The following is a 16,290-nucleotide window of genomic DNA, read 5'->3' as shown; positions in this document are numbered from 1 at the left end:
TTACAAGGTAAGATAATAGGTTTATATTAAGTTAATCAAAGCCATTACATGTTCTCAGGTATCTGTAAATTAATATTTTACAGGCTTATTTGTAGATAATTTAAACACCATGATTTTATTCAGAACCTAATCAGGTGAAGCTTGATACTGACCTTATGACAAATCTTTACTTTTAATGTATCATTTGACTCATATTGAGTATTTTAGCAATTACATTTTTATTTACAGGAGAAGGAGATAGTAAAACATACTGATTTTACCTATCTTCTAAAAGTCTACAACATCTTGGCAAAACAAAATCATGTTTGAAGTAAAATTTAAAAAATATTTAAAAGTCTTTTAATCCTGGAAGCTGTACTCATTATGAAGCTTAAAATAAAAATGAAAATGAAATGAAGAATTACTTGTTCAGGTACCATAATGATATACAGCAATGTCACCTTCCTATGAAGAACACCCAAGACTGGGCATGGTTAAAGAAACTGTAACCTGGGTGGGAACTGCAAATCCTGGTTTAATCAGTGAGTCAGTTTTCTGTCTCCAGCACAAACTTGGCACACCCAGACTTTGAAGAGATGGACACATCACATTCATTAACTAGCCAGAAGTCAAGATAAGTGTAGGGCAAAACTAAGCTGACAGCAACTAAAAAAAAGATAACTTCTGATTCGCCAGACTTCATTTCTCTACCTATTGGAACAAATGGGAAGAGTGTTTCACCCAGTGAAAAGACGCAGTAATTAGATTTACCTGGAAGGGAACAAAGCAATCAGGAAGAAAAAAAAAGGGATTAAAGCTAGATTTGTAACCAGCCATTTGGAGGCTGGATACTGAACATTTTCATTTTTCTAATGAGGGGGCGTCTAAGAATTCATTATCTTAATTCTCTACGGCTTTCTTTAAACATAAGAAGTAGCATGAGGAACAGCACAACCAGCTATAAGGCTTTCTATCTCTTACTCCCTGCAATTGTTCATTTTGAGATTTGGGCCGGGTATTTCGAAGACTGCCATTAACCAGCTTTGTAACCCAGTGTTATAAGATCAACTTTGGATTAAATAAATTTAACCATTTATTTGACAAAGAATGACTCCTGAATCAGGCATCATTAAAGCCAGGAAGAGGTTCACAAAGCTCCGCACTAGCAGCCTGAGCAGTGAGCTTTTACAGACTGGAAGCAGAAACCTGGTAAAGAAATTATTTGACCGGCCACAGCTGGGCACTTGGCTTGTTTGCACAACTGGCTGAAGCTCAGTTTTATATTAATCAATGACAAGTAATACCTCTAAGTTACATTTCAGTTTGTTTGTATGAGCATTCCATGTAGAGAAACAACCCGCCATGAATGACCTCTTGTTTATTTAGCTTCAGGACCAGAAAGTCACTTCACCCCCTATAGCTTTATTTTCTTCATATGCAGACTAATTCTCCATTTTGGTGTGTCTAGAAAAGATCTGGTTTATTCACATTTTCCTGAATTCCCATCTAGTTTAGTTTTGTTATTTTCAAAAGATCTAGTATTGATAATATATAAGCATTGCTGTTTTCTCCTACCTCTTCTAGCAAAACTTACCAAGAGGGCCACTAGTAACAAGTAGCAAATGAAGTGTTTTATTTACCAAGTGAAAGTCAAATTTTATAAGGTAGAACAGAGCTAGAACTATATATATATTATGTATATGTATCTGCCCATATCAATCTCAAAAACATAATGTTGCAGAAAGAAGTGTGATGTTATTTTTGTCAATTAAAAAAATACAAACCAAAACAAAATATCAGAACGGTTCTATAAATATATGTGTGACAATCTAAAATGCATTGGAACAATGTATATTAATGCATAGACACTTCTGAAAGGAGAATTAACTGTAGCATTTCATTTCTTAAAAAAAGAAAGACCTTTAGTAAATATTACAAAATGAAAAGAGTCAATTCTTGGAGGAAGCAGTGAATTGATTCTTCGTTCTTCCCTGCCTGGTTTAAATATTCTCAATATATAAATTATTTAATACAAATATAAAACAGAATATGGACCATGGAAACAAAGAGAAAGTGGAGCTAATCAAAGATAGGCCTGGAAAAGTGAGCACAGAGTATTGGAACAGCTCATTTACTGCAGCTGGTCGTCAGACTCCAAGTAGACCATCCTCCATTGAATTAGGTCAGTGGTGTGCCATGAGAGGATTTTAGGTGTGCAGCAAAAATTTTTAAAGATCATTACATTATTTTTGACAGAAATTCAAAGCATAGTTAAATATATATATATATTTACTCTTTTTTCTTTTGGTCAACATAATTTAAGTGTGCCACAGACGTTTAACTATAGGTTCAAGTGTGCCATGAAATCAAAAGAGGTTGAAAACACTGAGTTAGGCAATCACTAATTGCTTTATTTGTCTCATGTTGGCATAATCTGCCTGAAGCTTAACCCCCTGAGTGCTTTTGGACTTCTTAATGGCTAATTCAAACTATCCAGTGGTTGATACCAACATGACTAAAAAATGGAAGTGACTGTGACACGGATAGAGCCAAACCCTAGCAAATTCCAAACTCTTCCACATGTATGAGTGGACTCTCTTTGAACAGGTCGTAACAAGTCTCTTGATAGAACAAGCTGAGGTTGACAATGTAAGTCCCTTAGCATAATACAAAGAGGTAGAGGATGAGTTAAAAAATTTTTTCTAACTAAGAACAGACAAATAATAAGCAAATTCTAACAAAATGGAACAATTAGCCTGATAGGTTTTCTAATGTTGCATAAATTTACTATTTCTCACTGTAAATTTTAGAAATAATTTTTTTTTTATAAATCCCAGATAGGGAGAAAGGGACTTTCTACATTAGCGGGTATCATTTTAACCTTCCGGATTGTTTAAGGCAGTCCAAGTGTTTTCTAAGACAACACTATATAATTCCCTAGAATAATAATATAATTTGTTAAGTGCCCACTGTATGCCAGCATCTTGAATTAGTCCATTTACACTCATTAAGGTTTTCAATTCTCACCACAATACTATGAAACATATGTTATTACTATCCTTATGTCTCTGATGGAGGAACTAACTCTCTCAGATATGAGAGATTTGGCCTAGGTCTAAGAGTTAAGTGACAAAGCTGGTAGGCCTGACCCAAAAGCAGCCTTGGCTTGACTCAAAAGCAACCCCATAGTACTGAATAGAATTGTCTTCAGGGAGCCCCTCCCCACATCACTGATGTCAATAACAGATGATGCAACTTTTGTCCTTGGAGATAAGTTACTCACCTCCAAACCCTCCCCTTCCTACATATGGATCACTGTACCACATCTGTTCCTACAGATACCAAACATCTAGAACCATCTCAGCTATCAGAGGTAACTCTTTATAATTGCAGGCAGCTTTTCCTTGGATTAAGCAAAAATGTTTCTTCCCCTGATTCTATCCACTCAATCTAGTTTTGCTTTCTTAATTACACAGATTTCTTTCTTGACATTATATTCTTCACATAATTGAAGAAAATTAGCACATCATCCTCAGGACCTCCCCAAAGTAAACCATTAGCCAATCCTGATATCAGAATAAGTCTCTCTTTTGTTTCTATTACCCATCAGAAGAAAACATTTTATACAGTTCTTTGGGCTACTTTCAAGCCTTTTTCTGGAGGTTGTCAAAAATACATATACATATATACATATATCTCTATGAAGAAATGAATATACATGTTTAAAAACCAATATTTATTTGGCAGGGGTGTCAGAGCTAGGATTTATATTGTATTCTCTTTTTAGATTCAGACATTTCCAGGCATGTCTCCTGAGCCAGCAAAATCAAACTGTCAGGGACATAACTTCACGAGTACCTGAAAGTCCTTATAGGAAGGACACTGCTGATGGCTGTTGGCCAAACCCCAGGACCAAGACCTGCCTGAGAGAAATTCATTTATTAACAGTCCCAGTTGTCATGTCAGACAGGGAATAAACTCTTCAGGGTTGATGGCTGAAGACAACTGAAGTAACAAACTTGATCCAAAGATAATGGTCAGGGTCAGAAAGGAGGGGAAGGGTGATTGAATGCAGAACTTTAGGCAATTTGCGTTCCTAAACACAAGGGCAACACAGGTGAGGGGAGGAGGGGCCATATAAGCTGAGAGAGTGCTGGCAGAAGACACAAAGCAGAGTGTGTGCCCTCGGGAGGGACAGCAGTAGCCAGGAATCGGTGCATTGACCAGAGACATGGAGAAGGGCTGCATGCGTCAGAAAGACTAGGAGTTTCATGGTCCGTTGCTCCTTCTTTCCCCTGAGATAGATGAGGCTCAGAGTCCAGGAATTATGCTAATAGGGCCTAGGATAGAAAACTGCTATTTTGTTAGTGTTAGTGTGAAATGATGACTATAGAACAGGCTGGTAGAACCTAGGATATTTTACTTAAATTAAAACTTAAAAAATACTTCCTAGTTTATTGTCATTGTATATTTTCCTTACACACTTGCTCTAGGGCCCAAGCATTGAAAGAGCAAAGCTACTCTGGAGGGAGGTAATGAAACCATTTTTCTTGAAATCACATTCTACAATAAAACAGGAAATATTTTTCTCCAAATTTTATCACCGCATCTTTCCTCTTCAATTATCCACTGCATTGTTGAAGACAGAAGACTGGGATTATCTCATTTTTAATAGAGACAATATGTTATAAAATTCACATACTACTCGAGGAGGTTGCAGATAACATCTAACAAAATAAAATGCCCTGGCGGTGTGTAAGAAATAAAACTTTCTAGCTAAAATCTCCTACTTGCTTCAACACTATAACCCAAATTTAGTTGACCTGTTAGGTGGAACAATCCTACCTTCCATGTTATCATTTGTTCTTTTCTAGAACACTGTCTTTACTTTTAGGTAAGACATATATTCATCCCACAGAAACATCTACGATGCTCTGTGCCTGCGGGGGGTATAATACCAAACTGGTACGATTCAGAATGCTGATCTTTGCTCTCTAAGCCTTTAAGCAGTTATAAATTGTAATGTCAGTCAGAACTTACTGCTTTATTAATTTTTTTCCTCCTGAAGATTTCAAGAAAAAATGATTTTCAAACTATTAAGTTCATGGTGTTTAAGTCTCTTTTCTTCTTATGTGCATAAAGTTTTAATATATCTATAATCAAGTCTTTTTATCTTTAATGATGGTTTCTAACTTGATAACATGTTAAATAAGATTATAAAATTATTCACCTATCTCCTTTCTTCCAGTTACGGCTCATTTATTCTTTCTCTTATCAATCTGATATTTAAATATTTTATGAATAAAAGATCTGACTTTACATGATTTTGGAACCTTAGCCAATTTTTTCTGCTGCGCTCATTGAATAGTCAGTACTTTCTCCGTCAACATGAAACTCTGTAGCTAGTGCCCATTACTTTCATATGCTTTCATCCACCTTAGAGATTCTCAAGTTGATTTAGTGTCTCTAAATTTCTGGTTTAATAAAAAGTGCCAGACTATTGTAATAATTGTAACCTTGTGAAATATTTTAATCCTTGGAAATAGCCAAGTTGCATTGTTATACTTTTTCCCCCCAAATATTTGCTTTTCCCAGGCTGTCCATTATTCCAGATGAATTTTAATAATCACTTTCCCAGCTGTCCCTCAAAATATGTTTAGGGTTTTAATTATATTATAATTATATTCATATTATATTATAATATATTAAATATTACTATATTAAATACATTAAATTGTATTTGTATTATTATAATTTAATTATATTAGCTTTATAAATTAATTTGGAGGAGCCAATATCTATCCACAATTCATTATTCTCATCCAGAATGCAATATAAACCTATACTACTGCCAATCTAATTTTATGATCTTTAATAAAATATTTTCTTGCGGGCGGTGCCTGTGGCTCAAGGAGTAGGGCACCGGTCCCATATGCCGAAGGTGGCGGGTTCAAACCTAGCCCCGGCCAAAAAAAAAAAAAAATTTTCTTGTTTCAAGTCTTGACTATATCTTAGATGGTTTATTTATAGCTATAGGACATTTAATTGACATTATAAATAAGATATTTTTCATTATATTTTCTATTTCTTGCTGTTACGAAAAAATCAATTTATTTATACACATTTACCTTTTATATGGCCAGTTAAATGAAGTCTGTTATCCAAATGGTTCTTCAGTTGATTCTCCTGGTATTTTTAATGTATGTTTATATATATGTGTGTGTGTGTATGTATATATACGTACGTATATACACATATATATACACACTCACACACATATATATTGGGTTTTGAGAAAAAGAGATGTCATCCTTTTTCTACTAATTATAATATTTGGAAGGTAGCAAAACATAGTAGTTAAGATTAAAGAATCAGAACCATCTGAGTTCTAATTCAAATCCGTGATTTACTAGGTGTGTGACCTTAGCCCAAGTTACCCAGCTTCTCTTGGCCTCAGCTTCCTACTTTGTAAAATGAGAATGACTGTAATATTTGTAAAGCATTTAGAATAGCTCCCAGAATACATAATAAAAACTCAGAAAATATTTGTCTCTTAAAAAATTTATTGCAATTGGTTAGAACAAAATTTGTCATGTAGTAAGCCTCTAGAGTTCTTCTGTTTTCCTGAAATCACTTTTTTATATCTCAATGATAATTCTCTATTCCTAAATTACCATGTTGTATGTAATTGTGTTTTCTTATTTATTTTAGCAAATGTTACTTGAAACCTATTTGGAAGTAAAACATATAGTAGTTTTATTTTTTGGCCTATGACTATGAAATTATTTTAATAAATTTCTTAATTTTAAACCAGTTTCTCAATCGCAGAAGAGAACACTGTGTGTTGTATAATTTCTAGATTCCTTTAGCTAGTATTTCAATGATTCAAGGGATTCTTTTGTGCTACTTTTATCAGTTTGGTAGGGGGGGCTTTATGACTATGCTTTTTATTAAATAAGCAATGTTTTATCTCTTTCGTAGAGGTTGTACAGTAATGGGTTAATGTGTTTATTGAAAGTATAGAGAACTCAAATTAAACAACCAAAAAAAATTCAACAATCCCATATATCACTGGGCAAGAAATATGAATAGAACGTTCTCTAAAAAAAGACAGACAAATTGACAGCAAACATACGAAAAAATGCTCATCGTCCCGAATCGTCAGAGAAATGCAAATCAAAACTACCCTGAGTTATCACCTAACCCCAGTTAGAATGGCCCACATTACAAAATCTCAAAGCTGCAGATGCTAGCGTGGATATGGAGAGAAGGAAACACTTTTACCCTGCTGGTGGGACTGCAAACTAACACAACCTTTTTGGAAGAAAGTAGTGGAGAACCCGCAAAGAACTCAAACTAGACCTCCCATTTGACCCTGCAATCCCAGAAGGAAAAAAATCCTTTACCAGTCTAGTGCAAGTGTACCATAAGGACACTTGCACTAGACTGTGTATCACAGCTCAATTTACAATCACCAAAATGTCGAAACAGCTCAAATGCCCACCAACCCAGGAATGGATTAACAAGCTGTGGTACATGTACACCATGGAATACTATTCAGCCCCTGAAAAAGGATGGAGATTTTACATCTTTTGTACTACTCCAGATGGAGGTGGAATACATTCTTCTTAGCAAAGCATCACAAGAATGGAGAAGCAGGAATCCAATGTACTCTATTCTAATATGAAGGCAGTAGATGAGCTGATACAGGGGTGGGGTGGGGGAATGAGCAAGTGGGGAGAGGAGAGGAGGGAGAGCGATGGGGGTGGTCAAAGTATATGGCACACCTCTTGGGGACAGGGCACAATTACAAAAGGGACTTTATCTAACAAATGCAACCAGTATAACCTAATTCTTTGTACCCTCAATGAATCCCAAACAATAATAAATAAATAAATAAATGTATATATTTTAATTGATTACAAATACCTGATGAAAACAAGGTACTTTACTCTCTGAAATAGATTATAGTTTAGCTCCTGCCAAACCTTTCTATCCAAAAGGCCAAGAACATAGGCTTATACATTAGACAGAATTAGGCTCAAATCCTAACTTTACCAGCCACTAGCTAAATGTGTGCATATGGGAAGGGACAAGTGCATCATAGGCAATAATCACACCTGCCTCACTTTCCTCACAAAGCTATCATTAGAATCAAATAAGATTATGTTTATAAATCATGTACACTGAGCCCCCAATACAGACCCAATAAATTTTCCTGCTATAAAAAATTAATCTTTCAAATTCTCCTTGTTATTTTTTCCTAGCATGGAGATTTTAGTGGTTTACATAGGAATATAAATGGTTTTGAAAATTATTTATGCAAAATTACTTTATAATAAAAGATTTCAATTAAGGCCTATTATTCTTCAATTCATTCTTAGACATATCAACATAAATTTAAAATTTGACATTAAAATAGAAACGCTCCCATGAGACAAAGAAATGAGCCCATTGCTAACTCCACATGAAATCATAGCTGGTTAACAGGAGAGTGGTACACTGATTTTGAGACTCCCGGGCAATGAGTCTAAACCAAATGTAATGTCTTCCACTCTTCCCTGTTCCCTTGGAGCTGTATTCTCCTGGGAATCTGCATGGGAAGAGACAGTGGTCGCCTTCCACAGGGTGTGACTTCATTGAGGTTTCCTGATCTATCATCTAAACGTCAGTGGGGAAGGAAGGCTCTCACTTGGGGTAGGGCAATGCAGCACTGAAGGTTTGGAATGCCTTCAAAAGCAAATTCCACCAAACTGTCAGAATTTTGTGAAATACACATAATACTGCAACATGAATGTATCCTCAACTGTCAAAGGACATGCCATTTGTATAGGTGAATATGAATATACACAGATACCCATCCTTTAATAGATCAATAGCACCAGCACACCAAAGCCCATTTCTTAAAAAAGCATTAATTAGAGGTTTATATCTACCAATCAGTGCCATCAAGAACGTTTACTTGCATGTATTGATTATAAGTCTAATGTTGTGGTCTTTGAGGAGAGAAGTAATAAGAAAAGTAACAAGTTTACAAGATAAAAGGTAGTAGTATAAATCTCTCCTCTGTTTTAAATGCTATACATTTCAAAAGATCCTTCTAATGGGCTAGCTGCTGCTCTTGAGAGCAATTTAAATAGGCACAGCTGAGAATGGAAATATGAGACAAGCTCAGCCTCTATAAACCACCGGCAGATACAGGATGAAAATGTATATCTCGAGGTCTCAGGAAGTATTATTTACTATTAATTTGACATGAAGAATAGATTCTCTCAAGCTTTGATTAAACGATACTGATTTATTTTCTAAATTGAAAACATCCCACCTTACCTTTTCTCTATGTCTTCTGGCATTCTAGCAACAAAGATTTGCAGGGATATTCTCAATATATTATTCCATATATTCCAAGATCAATGAAATAAAAAGTGTACCTCTATCTTTCCTGCTCCTGTTTTGTCACAGTAATTTTATGTTTTCCTGCTTCCTAGATTTCTCTTGATTGAGTGCCTTTTCAGGATACCTCAACCTCCTGAAGGAAAAAAAAGGGGAAAAAGATTTAGTAAGATAAATATTGCCAGTTCCTTATCTGTTACATAAAAGAGCAAGTGGTTCCGTGGGCAAAAACATCAAACTTAGTGACCAAAGGCCATAAATTTTTAAACACTGGTCATTGTTATTTTTTCATTCCTCATTTCACTTTTTTTTTCCTTTTTCCATCTCTCTGGTTGATAGCAGGAACAGGACAAATTTTCTTGAGTAAGCAGCTCCATACTCCCTTATAAATAAGGAGGATGTTTCTTTTTTGTTTGTCCACCATACAAACCCACCAATTATATTCTAAACAACCTTTCTTGCACTGTGCTCTAAAACTGTGTAACATGAGCAGAGATATCTTTACAAGATGGTAAAATCAACAATATAGCAAGACATATATTTTTCTTCAGATTTTCAAATTCCCATTAAAAAAATATTAAAGAGGTAACTCACTCTCAAATGTGTGAGTTAAAAAGTGATAGAGATGTGTCCCTTCCACAATTCATCGTTGGATTCTAATGCCAAGGAGTAAGAACACTGTTTCTGATCTATCATCTAAACCCCAGTGGGGAAGCAAGGCTCTTAGTTGAAGTAGGGTAATGCAGCCTTAAGGGTTTGGAGTGCCTTCAAAAGCAAATTCCACCAAACTGTCAGAATTTGTTCAATCACATGATATAGTGATTGGAACCCTTGGAGAGATAAATGAAGCCCTTCAAATCCAGTCTACATGTAATGCCTTGTCATCAAGGGGTTGCGTGCTTTTTCTTGCTCAGATTCTTTTAGGTATTTATATATTTAAACCCCCCATTATAAAACTGGTTATTAGATTTTTTTTTTTTGAGACAGTCTCACTTTGCCTGGGTAGAGAGCTGTAGCATCACAGCTCACAGCAACCTCCAACTCCTAGGCTCAAGCAATCCTCTTGCCTCAGCCTCCCAAGTAGCTGGGACTATAATTGCTTGCCACACATAAGGCTAGTTTTTGCACTTTTACTACAGACGGGACCTCGCTTGTGCTCCGGCTGATCATAAACTCCTAAGCTGAAGCAATACACCAGCCTAAGACTCCCAGACTGCTAGAACTACAGGTGTGAGCCACCATGCCCGGCCTTAGTTACTAGCTTTAAATCACAGTTATTTTCATTTCTCTATGTCTTTCTGATAGAGGCGGCTAAAACTGATGACAGGGTGAAACAAGCCCCCTTTCACTCAGGCAGTGCATGTATTTGAGCAGACACATGGTAAATGCTTGGATGTTGAAGATGAGGGAGGTTTTTTTGGTTTTTTTTTGTTTGTTTGTTTTCATTTTCTGTAGATCATCTGTTCCTTTTTCCCCTGTGGGGAGCCAGTAATGTCAGCATTTCTCTGCTCTTATGTACTGTTTAACTTTACCGGGGTTATTGAAAGTAGAAGAGAGTCTAGTTTTAGATTATGTATTCAGGGGTCAATGCTCCTGCTGTCTTCCCTCCCCTCTTCCTCTCTAATAAACCATCAAATTCTATCTATTTCTCAGCTCAATCTTCCAACTCCATTTGCACGGGCACCATCTAGGTTGAACCTCCTCAGCCATACCTTCCTCTGTCCCATGCCTTCTCACAGAGATTTCGACATCACTCACTGGTCTCCCTGTCTGAGGCATTCCCCTTCGGATCTTTCCTCCACAGACCATTCACACTGGTACAGCCGCTAAACATTTTGTATAACACCCGAGAATTACATGTGGATGAAATATTTTACTAAGGGTCTTAAATAAAATATCTCCTCCCCCCAAACATCAACAGCACTACCCTACCCACTCTTTTACATGTTAGCCACCCAATAATTGGATAGTTCTCTCTCTCTTCTTTGTTTCTCACATTTTCTCATAGCTTACAAGTGGGCCAGTAAAAGAAAGTCCCAACAGCAGCATAATATAGAGGCAAAAGCACCAAACTTAGTTTTAGATCCAACTCATCCATTTATCAGCTGTTGATTTTGAGGAGTCCTCTCAAGAAAATTTTAGAGCTAGTGCAGAAAGTTCCTATAGAACCCCACACCTGGTTTCCCCTGTGGTTAATATCTTATGTTAGCATGGCACATCTGTCACAGTTAATTAACTAATGTTGATATATTATTGCCAACTAAATCCATCCTTTGTACAGCCTTAGTTTTTATCTAATGTCCTATTGATGTTCTAGAAGCTCATTCAGGACACAGCTTTACACTTAGTTATCGTGTCTCCTCTGTGTTGTAAGTTTCTTAGGCCCTGGTTGGGGAACTTGTGCCCTTTTAGGTTCTTAAGTGTAGCCTTTTAACTGAATCCAAATTTTACAGAACAAATCCATTTATTTATTTTTGTTAGGGGCTATAGGTGTTTCATTTACATACTTTTTCTAATACAGATTAAGTCAAAGTTATACACATAAGTGTGCCCTTTACCCAGACAGCGTGCACTGTATCTAAAAGGTGTGAATTTGCCCATCCCCTTCTTCCTCCTCCCCAAGCTTGATTTTCTTTTTTCTTTTATTTAAATTAATTAAAATCACAAGTGTATACCTTTATGGGGTACAATGTGATGATTTAATATACAACGTAGAATACATAAATCAAACTGATTAACATCACCAATACATTTTTGATCATCTTTTATATTTTCATATTACTTTTAAAATATATTCAAATACAAAATAATAAGTTTTAATGAAATAATCCTCCCAGGTTGACTAGCACAATTAGAATATTAGTAAGCCTTAAGGGCTAAATCGACAGCTACTAGGCTCCTGATTTAGTTCTAACTTCCATGCCTAACTGGTACCACTACCACATGAAGCTGGTTGGTAGGAGATTATGGGGGTTGAATACACCAGCCTGCCATCAGCTTTTGACAGTGGTGCACTCCATTTCTGTTTAAAGTGGAATTTGTGAAGATGGTGAACAGGTAGACAGTATTTTTTAATTCTGTCTACTTAGGAGCCCATCATGTCAAAAAAAAAAGCAAGAGCATGCTAATAGAAGAAAAGCGATGCTTTATATGAGGATGGGAAGTTGCCATATTATATTGATTTTGCTAGAGATAAAATCATTTGCTTCATGATATTGCAAATCAACATTAAAAAAATTCAGTGCTCCTCAGAATTATAACACTCATAAGGACCACAAATGTTTTATATTAGAGGGAGAGGCATGAAAGGTTGTATCGCAGAAGTTAAAAGATGAAAAGCAAAAGCAAAGACAATTCTTTCAAGCAGTGATAAGACCTTGGAAATCATGTCCTTGAAGCAAATTATAAAGCATCTTATATACTGAGGATAAAGAGGGGGAAGAAAAACTGTTCAGTGAGTAGAAACTATGACAGAATACACTGTCGAAGTTGAAGGGTGCTGAGACCCTGATAAGGCTTCAAAGTTCAAACGACTGCCTCTTTCAAAGAGGACCATAACCGATTGGCAACATCAATTCAGCTGCAATGTAACAGAACAACTTCATGCAATATTTCAAGAAGAAAATATATATTATTCAATAGCTTTGGATGAATCAACTGATACTACTGACTCAAAGTAGGTTTTTTACTCATTGGGGTCATAGCAAAAGATTTTCTTTTCCACCAAGAATTACTCACTTAGGGCACACTTGTGAACAGATCACAAAGAATAGGTATCTTCAACAACCTTAAAGATAAATGTCATTATAAATAGCTGATCCCACCAATAATATAGATAGTAGGAACAGTAAAATAGGTCATTCTGTAAAGTAGCTTTAAAACAGGCATTTTATATATGCATACAATGGAATACTACGCAGCCATTAAAAGATGGAGAATTTACATTATTTTTATTAACCTGGATGGAGCTGAAACATGTTCTTCTTAGCAAAGCATCACAAGAATGGAGAAGCAAGAATCCAATGTACTCTATTCTAATATGAAGATGATCTAATACAAGGCAGAGGGTAGGGGAAAGAGGGAGCGGATAGAGGGGAAGTGAGAAGGGGATGAGGCTTCATGGTGTATGGCACATTTTTTTGGGGGTGGAAGACAATTATAAGAGGACTTTACCTAACAAATTCAATCAGTGTAACCTAATTCTTTGTACCCTCAATGAATCCCCAAATATAATAATTTAAAAAAACAGGCATTTTAGGAAAAGGCTTAGTTGTCCCATTACTTTTGATATAATGTCTCAGAAATACTCTAATCGAATAGTCTTAGACACAGTGTGTGTATACGAGGTGTATGTATGTGTGTAAAACAAGTATCTGGGTACAAGGCTTGAGAGGAATTTTTAAACTTTTAAGTATAATATAGATCTCTTAGAAAGTGTAGACCCCAATGCCAACAATGAGGCTTCCCCTGTGTATCAAGAATAAAGCCCTGACTACTGATCCTGTGGAGTAGTAGGCAAACAGTTAAAGCCCAAGGCAGAAGTATTGAATAACAAGTAATGGGTAACAGGGAGATAAGAAAGGTTTATATCACTTCTCTCTAGCTAGCCAAAGTAAATTATTTCTCAAACATGACCGTGCACGTCTCTCCATTCCACACTTTAGCCTTCAATGCAACTGTTTGCTATTCCAAGATACTAAAGATATTAGGCCTAGACCTTTAGGAGAAGCCATTGGTCCACATGAGCAACTTTTTGAGTCCCAAAAGCAAAACTCAACCTTCTTACAAAGCTGGCTAGTTTCAACATTTTATTCACTCTCCTAAAGAGCAATTTACATGCTATGTGAAATATTAAAAATAAAATAAGACTAGGATGTAGTGGCTTATGCATTTAATCCTAGCACTCTGGGAGGCCAAGGCTGGTGGATTGCCTGACCTCAGGAGTTTGAGACCAGCCTGAGCAACAGTGACCTGGTCTCTATTAAAAATGGAAAAATTAGCTGAGCATTGTGGCAGGTGCTTGTAGTCCCAGCTACTTGGGAGGCTAAGGCAAGAGGATACTACTGACTCAAAGAAGGTTTTTTGGACCTGAGTCCAAGAGTTTAAGGGTGCTATGAGCTATGATGATGCCATGGCACTCTACCCAAGGCTACTGAGTGAGACTTTGTCACAGAAAAAAATAAAATAAGACACGGTTCTTGTGAATTGTTATTTCCTGATATTTCTATACAGACAAAACTCAAGGCAGTATCTCAAACATTAGTAGCAAATTAATGTTATTGCATTCATGTTGAATCAAATACTTTGCCATTCAGGCCCATTTGTCCAGGCAGAATTTGCTTGCTGGTTTTTCTCAAATGCAAATATTTGCTCTGGCTAAACAATGTTAATAGGGAAAGTTACATATTCCATGCAGCATAAAGAAAAATTACTTTTCATTGACCCAGAAAATTTCCCTTGCAACTAACTGAGGAGGAAAGAAACTATAATGAATATATTTGAAAGAAGTCTTCCAGAGCTACCTTCCCTGCCCCAAATTCATGTTTAATTAAATTTACATGAAGAATTTCATAAATAATTTGCATGTTCATAGGACAGAAGTTATCTTCTTTGATTTTAATGTCAAGTACTTAACTACTAACAACCCTTGTTCCTCTGAGGGACTGTACTACTTCTCCCAGGGGAGTAGGCCCTGCATTACTGTAACACTCTATGGGAACTGATGTGACACCACAAGCCTTCTGGTTCTCAAAACCCCTTGTGACTGATCCACGGGGCGTGCAAGGCAGCAGTGCTGAGTCTGACCCTGCTGTAGTTCCCAGCCATGTTAAAAGGAAACCAGTTACATAATCTACACACACACACTTCTCAGAATGCTCTCCAACCACAGCTAACTAAAAATCAGAACAGAGATAGTTCATACCCTTGACGGCACCCTTGAATGTACCTTCATTTAAACTCTACCCTTGAAGCTTTAGAGCAGCTGACAGGAAAAATGAAGACATCAGAATAAAAATCTTTGGCAAAGAAGTCTAAGCATTTAAATGGAAAAAAATAAAAAACATAAAGAAGCCTGTTCTTTTTAAAATACAACTGAAATCTTTCACAATTTCAAAGAATTTTGTTAGATATGTTCTGTTGACCAAAATCAGAGGAAACATAATTTAAGAGTGAAATCATATGATTCTTATGGCAAACCTATTCCTAACATAATTTAACTTAAAACTCTACTTAAGCATAGAAATTTCTGGAAAGGGCCTTCAATTCTTATCTGCAGTTACACCCATATTTACATCTTCAGTCTCAACATCTCTTTACTTCCACACCCTAACTCAAACTTAATAAATCTTACTCATCTTTTTCCATCCCTATCTGACACACCTCTTAGAAGGCAACCACCCCATCAATCTAAAAATTTTACTCATTCAAAAACATGACTTCAGCCCTGCCTGCTTTTCCTTTAATGTCCCTTCGGTGTCATAGAGAGAGATGCACGTGCTCTGAGGGACATGGGTTTGTACCCAGCACACTACTGTGCGTATAAAACCTCATCACTCCTCTAAGTCAAAACCTTGAACCAAATCTAAGGAATTTAGCATGAGATGCAAGGCCCTCCTGAATCTGTTCCCTATCTCCTGCTGCTGCTCCAAACTGTACTCACTCCATTAAGTTGAACTAATGATAATTCCATAAACAAATCCCACACTTCAAGTCTCTTTCTTCTTCTTAGGGTACTTTCCCCATTGTCTGGCAAACTAGTTATCTTTCATGATGTAGCACTGAGATTACCTTCTCTGAGAAACCATCCCTGATTTTAGGATTACTTAACCACCTCTGAGCATCTTGGTACTTAATTCATTTTGCTAAAGAGGCTTTAGTCATATAGTTTTGCAGTTGTTTACCTAACCAAAATGAACG

The 16,290-nt window shown here is 36.3% G+C and overlaps 1 protein-coding gene across 5 annotated transcripts in view; it reads right to left on the bottom strand.

Annotated features, from left to right (window-relative positions):
- Positions 1-16,290, bottom strand: part of PKIB (cAMP-dependent protein kinase inhibitor beta) — a 107,887-nt gene that overhangs the window by 71,769 nt on the left and 19,828 nt on the right. For all 5 annotated transcript variants that reach the window (XM_053592847.1, XM_053592850.1, XM_053592846.1 and 2 more), the window contains exon 2: positions 9,411-9,508. The gene's annotated coding sequence lies outside the window, so the exon portion shown is untranslated. The remainder of the gene's footprint in view (positions 1-9,410; positions 9,509-16,290) is intronic.

This window comes from Nycticebus coucang, chromosome 5 (assembly GCF_027406575.1).
Source record: "Nycticebus coucang isolate mNycCou1 chromosome 5, mNycCou1.pri, whole genome shotgun sequence".
NCBI classification, from domain to species: Eukaryota; Metazoa; Chordata; class Mammalia; order Primates; family Lorisidae; genus Nycticebus; species Nycticebus coucang.
This window is presented reverse-complemented; position numbering and strand designations above follow the sequence as displayed.